The sequence below is a fragment of the Cyprinus carpio genome, chromosome A22 (assembly GCF_018340385.1).
Source record: "Cyprinus carpio isolate SPL01 chromosome A22, ASM1834038v1, whole genome shotgun sequence".
NCBI classification, from domain to species: domain Eukaryota; kingdom Metazoa; phylum Chordata; class Actinopteri; order Cypriniformes; family Cyprinidae; genus Cyprinus; species Cyprinus carpio.
In genome coordinates this window covers 11,574,010-11,581,118 of record NC_056593.1, presented here as the reverse complement: position 1 = coordinate 11,581,118, position 7,109 = coordinate 11,574,010, and positions in this window count along the sequence as shown.

Below are 7,109 nucleotides of genomic sequence, written 5' to 3'. Positions count from 1 at the left end.
CCAACAAGATATGGTTCCTCAACGCCCCTGTGTGCCAGACTGGCCTCTTCGGCGATGTAATCAAGGGCTTTGCCCAGCAGTTCTCAGCTGCACAAAAGCAGACGGAGGCGATCCGACACATCCTGCCCCAGTGGGCTGTTGCTGCCTACACCCGTCCATCAGCCACAGTGCCCAACTCTGCCCGTCACTCCCGCGCAGCATCCGCAGCAGCCTCCAGCCAAGCAGCATCGTGGAGCCAGACTTGTTTTGTTTTACGCCACAGTGCCCCACTCTGCCCATCGCTCCCGCTCAGCCGACAAAAGAGCAGTTTTTTTCTATCTCTGGGTCCCAGGAGGGCATGGAGAGTCGCGGACGGCCCAACATCAGACCTCACTCATCCTCCTCCTTCTCTAGCCAGCAGCAGCCGGTGGTTCGACAGCATCAAAAACGGTCCTACTCACGCACCCTCTGCCAACATGTGGAACCAGGTAAGTGTTGCACCGCACACTCAGACCCCTCTCCGGTCCGCTCACAAGCCGCCTGAGTTGGGTCCCTGCGTTCCACCTCGCTGCTCCACTGCGGGTATGGCAGCGGTTCCGTTTGTCCTGCTTGCACGGTTTCTGGATGCCTGGCTATCGCTACCCAGCCCATCTCGCTGGCTTCTGTGGACAATCAGCCTCAGCTATGCGATTCAGTTCACCCGGCGTCCCCACAAGTTCAGCAGCATCCGCTTCACTACAGTGAAGGCAGCCGATGCTCCTGTCTTGCGTGCGGAGATTGCAGTCCTATTGGTGAAGAATGCGATAGAGCAGGTTCCTCCAGCCAATATGAGGATGGGGTTTCACAGCTCTTACTTCATTGTACCCAAGAAAGGTGGTGGGTTACGGCCAATCTTGGACCTGCGTGTCTTGAACCAGGCCTGGCATATCAGTACAAGGTCCTGCCTTTCGGGCTGTCCGTGTCTCCCCGTGTCTTCACAACTATCTCGACTACTGGCTTATAATAGCACAGTCTCAGGATCAGTTGTGCGAGCACAGAGACCTGGTGCTTCGGCACCTCAGCCTGTTGGGTCTTCGGGGTCAACTGGGACAAGAACAAACTCTCCCCGATGTAGAGGATCTCTTTTCTCGATATGGAGTTGGATTTGGTCGAACAGACAGCATGCCTCACAGAGGAACATGCGCAGTCGGTGCTGACCTGCTTGAGTTTGTTCAAGGGCAGGACAGCAGTCCCACTGAAACTATTTCAGAGGCTCCTGGGGCATTTGACAGCTGCAGCGGCACTAACACAGCTAGGGCTATTACATATGAGACCGCTCCAGCACTGGCTTCAGGACGGGACATGAGGTTCTTGGTGACCTACCGTAAGATGTAGTGGACACCATCACTTCGGCGAGAGCACCGTCTATGAGACACGCTTACGCCTTTAAGTGGAACATGTTTGTCAAGTGGTGTTCTTCTCATCGAGAAGACCCTCAGGGATGCCGGATCAGGGTCATGCTTTTCTTTTTGCAACAAGGGCTGAAGCGAAGGGCTCTCTCCACCCTTAATATCTATGCCGCTGCAATTGCTGCTTACCATGACCCTGTGGAAGGGAAGTCAGTAGGGAAGCTTGACCTGGTCATCAGGCTCCTTAGGTGGGATGAGAAGGTTAAATCCTCCCCCGGCCCCCCTCCATACCCTCTTGGGACCTGTCTCTGGTGCTTAAAACACTACAGCAGTGCCCATTTGAGCCGTTACAGTCAGTCAACCTAAAGTTTCCTTCATTGAAAACTCTACTCCTGAGGGTTGGGGACCTGCACACATTTTCGGTTGACGATTCGTTCCTAGAGTTTGGGCTGGCTGATTCCCGGCACGGCTATGTGCCCAAGGTTCCCACTACTCCCTTCAGGGATCAAGTGGTGAACCTGCAAGCGCTGCCCCCGGAGGAGACAGACCCAGCCCTAGCTTTGCTCTATCCCGTCTGAGTCCTGAGATGCAACATAGACCGGACACAATAGTTTAGGACCGCAGACTAGCTCTTTGTCTTTTATAGAGGCCAGCAGAAGGAGAATACCATCTCTAAGATGAGGATGGCTCACTGGATTGTGGATGCCATCACCCTGGCTTATCAGGCACAGAGTGTGCCCTGCCAACTCAGGTTGTGAGCTCACTCTACTAGACCAGTAGCTCAGTGATCTTCATAGTTGAACTGCGTGCCAGAGGTACCGCAAAGAACACTCAGTAACCGGCAGTCAATCGGCAACCGCATTGAGCATCAACAGTCATAGGTACGCAGGTAGATCAACCAGCGTACAAACCCGCCGAATCAGCGTGGATACAGAGGTCAGACTCCTTAAAATGATTTAAAACAGTTCATAGATGCATCCATGCATTCATAAGTGCAGGACGATTTTGACGTGCTAAAAGTTTTAAAATTCCCTCCCTGAGCAGCGCCAGCTAACAGCGCCAGCGTTCACCCGGAAGTTTGTCGCAAGTGGCAAGGTACGCCATCCAATTACCTCATTCTCATATTAGAGATTCACTAATGACATGCTTTATTAGTGATGAAAGTCTCAAGGACATGTGGGCCACCACCACATGTGAACAATGCAGATACAGTAGAAATGACAAAAAATGAAAACAATAGAGGAGAGAAAGTTGAATACATCGGCTTTAATAAATACACATTGGATCTGCAACGCCCTTTCTTCAAATACTTTATGCATTAGCATTTACACCACCGGCCTCGCTCCATTCCCACAGCTCTCCTCCCCGTCCCTCTCGTCACATACGGTGAATGGCAATGGCTCCTCCGGGTTCGGTGCAGCTGGCAGGAGTCCACCGTTCTCTGCTCCTCCCCATCATGGCGGATGGCAGCAGGCTCTGGCCTCAGGCGAATGGCGGTGACTCCTCCAGTAACTCACGGACAGCAGCCGTCCCTCCACATCCCATCTAAGGATCTGTGGGTCTTGATGATTCCCAGATGTTAAAGCAGACCCTCCCCCTCTAATGACTTGTCTGCTTGGGTTAGTGTCGTTGAGTCTAGTCAAGAAGAGGCCCATCTCTGTATCAGTTCTTGCGTTCCTTTCTAACTCTCTCATTTTATAAATTTATGACACCAGAAGCCCACAGCTTCACAGATGTGTATAAAGATGTGTAAAAGTTTGCAGAGTATACATGTATATAGAATGTCTTAACACTGGCATCAACGTCTACCAAATCCATTCAGATCTAGTTTTGCATGGCCATATTTAGACAAATTACATAACATCTTGCCAGAATGATGCATCCGTAATGTTCAAAGTTGTGCCGAGGCCAGCCAATCAGATTGAAATCACCCAATTTTGCAACAATGTTTGGCAGTTTTCTTGTAACATACATCAGACTGTCATTGAATGAACTGTAGGTGGTCCATGAGGTTTGCTGTATTAGGCTGAGACTGTCAATTACTAAACTGCTTTAAACTACTATTTTAGGAACCATCAAAGCAGCTCTGCAGGCTTTGCCCAAGGTGGGAGCTTAGGTGTTACATCAATACACCTTACAAATATTTATTTATTCCTGAAAGAATAAGAAAGACCAACAAGCAAGGTTAAAAAAGGGTACTGTGTTTGAGTGTACTGGCAAGTGTGAGTGTACTGTGTACTTATTGTTGTTTGCTATTTTTAGGCTGTATTTTAAATATGTTGTAATCAAAAGCTTTTTTGTGATTTAAAGAAAACTGCAACAAAGCCATCCATCGAGAAGGATAGCCAGCCACGCCGAGACTGATAATGCTTGATAAAGCAGACTTACCTATGATTTTGAGAAAGGTTTGTGTTTTCCATTTGGGGATATGCCTTTTAATTTGTACTTGTTTTACAGGGAACACATTTCTCTCTCTAACAAAGTGAATGGTGAGCAGTGAGGTAAGGAGAGCCTACATTTTGGAGGAGCACCTGGGTTTTGCCATATTCTTTGGCTGCTTCTATATTTTCAACATAGGATACCAGCCTACCTGTACAACATAGAAACTCATACACTGGTTTTTCTCCACATATTACTGTTAAATCAAAGTTTATCTTGCATGTTTAGTTGTTAGTTTAACTTAATCACAAAACTATAAATATTATAATATAGTTGCCTTCTCTCCATATCTGTCACACGTGCTGGTATGTTAAGCAAAGTGCACGAAGGAGATATTATATATAAATAAATAAATAAATAAATAAATAAATAAATAAAGAGTTCTCTTAATGATCACGGGAGAAAAGGGCACAGCCAACACAAATCTTCAAACATAGTATACAACATTAATAGCGGACAAAGGAATAAAAGGAGAACACAGACTTTAAATAGTGAACGTAATCAGTGGGAAACAGAAACAGGTGTGGGGCTAATTAACTAAACAAGAAAAGGAACATGTGATTATCTTATTAAACTAAGGACCGAGGTGGAGTCCAGGGCTCAGAGGCTGGAGGTTGAGACAGGGAATCCTCACGCCAAGGCGGAGCTGGAGACTGGAAGTCTCGCGGCGAATCATCACGCCCAGATGGTGCTGACTGAGGGTGAGCCGAAGGACTAACAGGCACCAGCAGAGATGGAGCAGAGGAACTGACTGGTCTAGGAGGAGGCGGAAGAGGGAGGCTGGGAGGGAACACAGGAGGATCAGGGCTGGACGGAACCAGCAGAGATACGGGAGATTCAGGGCTGGGCAGAACCAGCGGAGACACAGGAGGACTGGGAGTTACCTCCCCAAACCAGTCTATTAAATCCATTTAAAAAATGCCCATAAGTCCCTCTATAATTTTCAGAAACCAGTTGCAGCTCACCCTCAGTCGTAGGAGTGTGGGCAGGGCTTTCCTCCACACCCTCGATCTCCACCAGTAATCCCACGACGCACGGTGTTGCCGGCTCACACACCTGGTCAGTCACACTCTCGAGTCCTAGCTCCCGGAGAATGATTGGCTCCTTTATTATGGACGGCTCAGGCTCTGCGGCGGGCTCTGGCTTTAGCTCCGTGTAGCAGGATGACGGCTGGCTGGACTCTGGTTCGGGAGTGGAGCTGGAGATATCCTCTTCAGCAGGACAGACGGTGAACGGGGATCCATTTCTCCAGGACCCACTCCACGAAAGCGGCGAAATCCTCCCTGGGACCCTTCACTGGCAGGCATGCCTTACACCGCTCGCTCAGGCCTGTGTAGGCCTGTGTAATAAAAAGTACAGAGTGAGCGGTCTGGGAAATCAGTAAGGCACGCCAGATCAATAAAGTCCCTGGTGTGGTCCTCCAGCGAACGGTCAGACTGCTCCAGGCATAGGAGCTGGACAGCTTTGATATTCATTCCGGGAGAGGGGAAAAAACAAAACAAAAAGAAAGAAAAACGCCACTAAACTCACTTTTTAGGTCCGCTGTTCTGTCACACGTGCTGGTGTGTTAAGCAAAGCGATGTGTGTGTTTGTGTGTCTGTAAGTGTTATTTTAATTGTTGTGTGAGAAAAGGGCACATCCAACACAAATCTTCAAACATAGTATACAACATTTATAGCAGACAAAGGAATAAAGGAGAACACAGACTTTAAATAGTGAACGTAATCAGTGGGAAACAGAAACAGGTGTTGGGCTAATTAACTAAACAAGAAAAGGAACATGATCAAATAAGGATAACACAAAAGGAACAGAAAGTCCATAGCTGTGTCTGAAATCGCTCACTCGTTCACTCATTCACTAATCCCTATATAGTGTATAGCAGTTGAGTGGACTATAATCAGAAAGGAGTGAACGAAATAAGTGAACGGATTCGGACGGTGACCTGTTTTTATACAGTCTTTGACGGTGACGTATACACTGCGCGTGAGACTTGGAGCGGTTGCAAAAACATCGTCACATATGCAATTTTATATTACATGTATATACTATTAATACCAATAACACTCAAAATTACTTTATTGTAATTATACATACCTCCATGTCGGCTGTGTGTTTTCATTGATGGTATATTATTTATTTGTTTTGTAATGCTAAAATTTATGTTCATAACCATATTATTAAAATACTGAGAACAAAAATAAACACACATTAACACGTTCATAATTTTATGTAATTATTTTTTTTTACTATCCTGAAACTCTCCGGAGCAGCTTTTTGAGCTCAGATAAGATAATGGTCGAAGAGCGCCCTCAGGCGACCGTTAATTTGACATCAGAATGAATACTCTACCTATAGGGGATTTACGAACATTTTTAAATTAACCACTAAATTATCATCATTTTTGTAAGTTAACAACGATGCCACCTCGGTAAATAAGTAAAATATTAAACTGAGTTATTGCCTACATAACATATTTTAATATAAATGATTGTATGAAATAAACGTAACAGAAATGATGTAAATGTCATATCATTCAAACTCGCTCGCTCCCGCTCTCGCTCCCAGCGCGACGCTACTCCACATTGGATTGTGGGAAATAGTGCTTCAGCGAGTGTACATCGGTTGTACACTCGAAATCAGAATGAATTGTGGGTAATAAGTAGTGAACGAATGTAGGGAATGAAGTCGTTCACTCAGAATTCGGACAGCACTACAAAATGGCTGACACCCGATATAGTGCACTATATAGTGGATAGGGAGCGGTTTCGGACACAGCACATGACTGTGACAATATCTTATTAAACAGTCTTTGTATAATTTCCATAAATTCGTCTCTGGTAATCGTCTAATTATAGCATAACACAGATTGCCCTGGAGCCGTATAACCACTTTTCTTTAAGGCCATTTTCAACTCATGCGTTGTGAATTCCATGTCTAGTGTTGATCCGTCAGTGTCCTTTTCCTTAACACATCAGAACATTTCCTAATAATATTGTCTTTTCGTTGCTTATGCTCTGCATCTAAGTGACTTCCACTATGAATACTTGCAAACTTCTTACCTAACAAGTCAGGTTTCTCCTTGTTTGTTATTGCCAATTATTCTCCATCTACCAACACAGGGATTTTTATCAGACTTCCTTTTCCCAGTCATCTTTTTAATCATTGACCATTCATCATTTAGATCTATTTTTCTACCAATAGCTGAACATAACTGTCTCCATACATTCTTCTTTGATGACTTAATTATTTTAAGCTTAACTTAGCTTTCTTTCTTTGGTAATCAATCAAACTGTCTTGACTCAA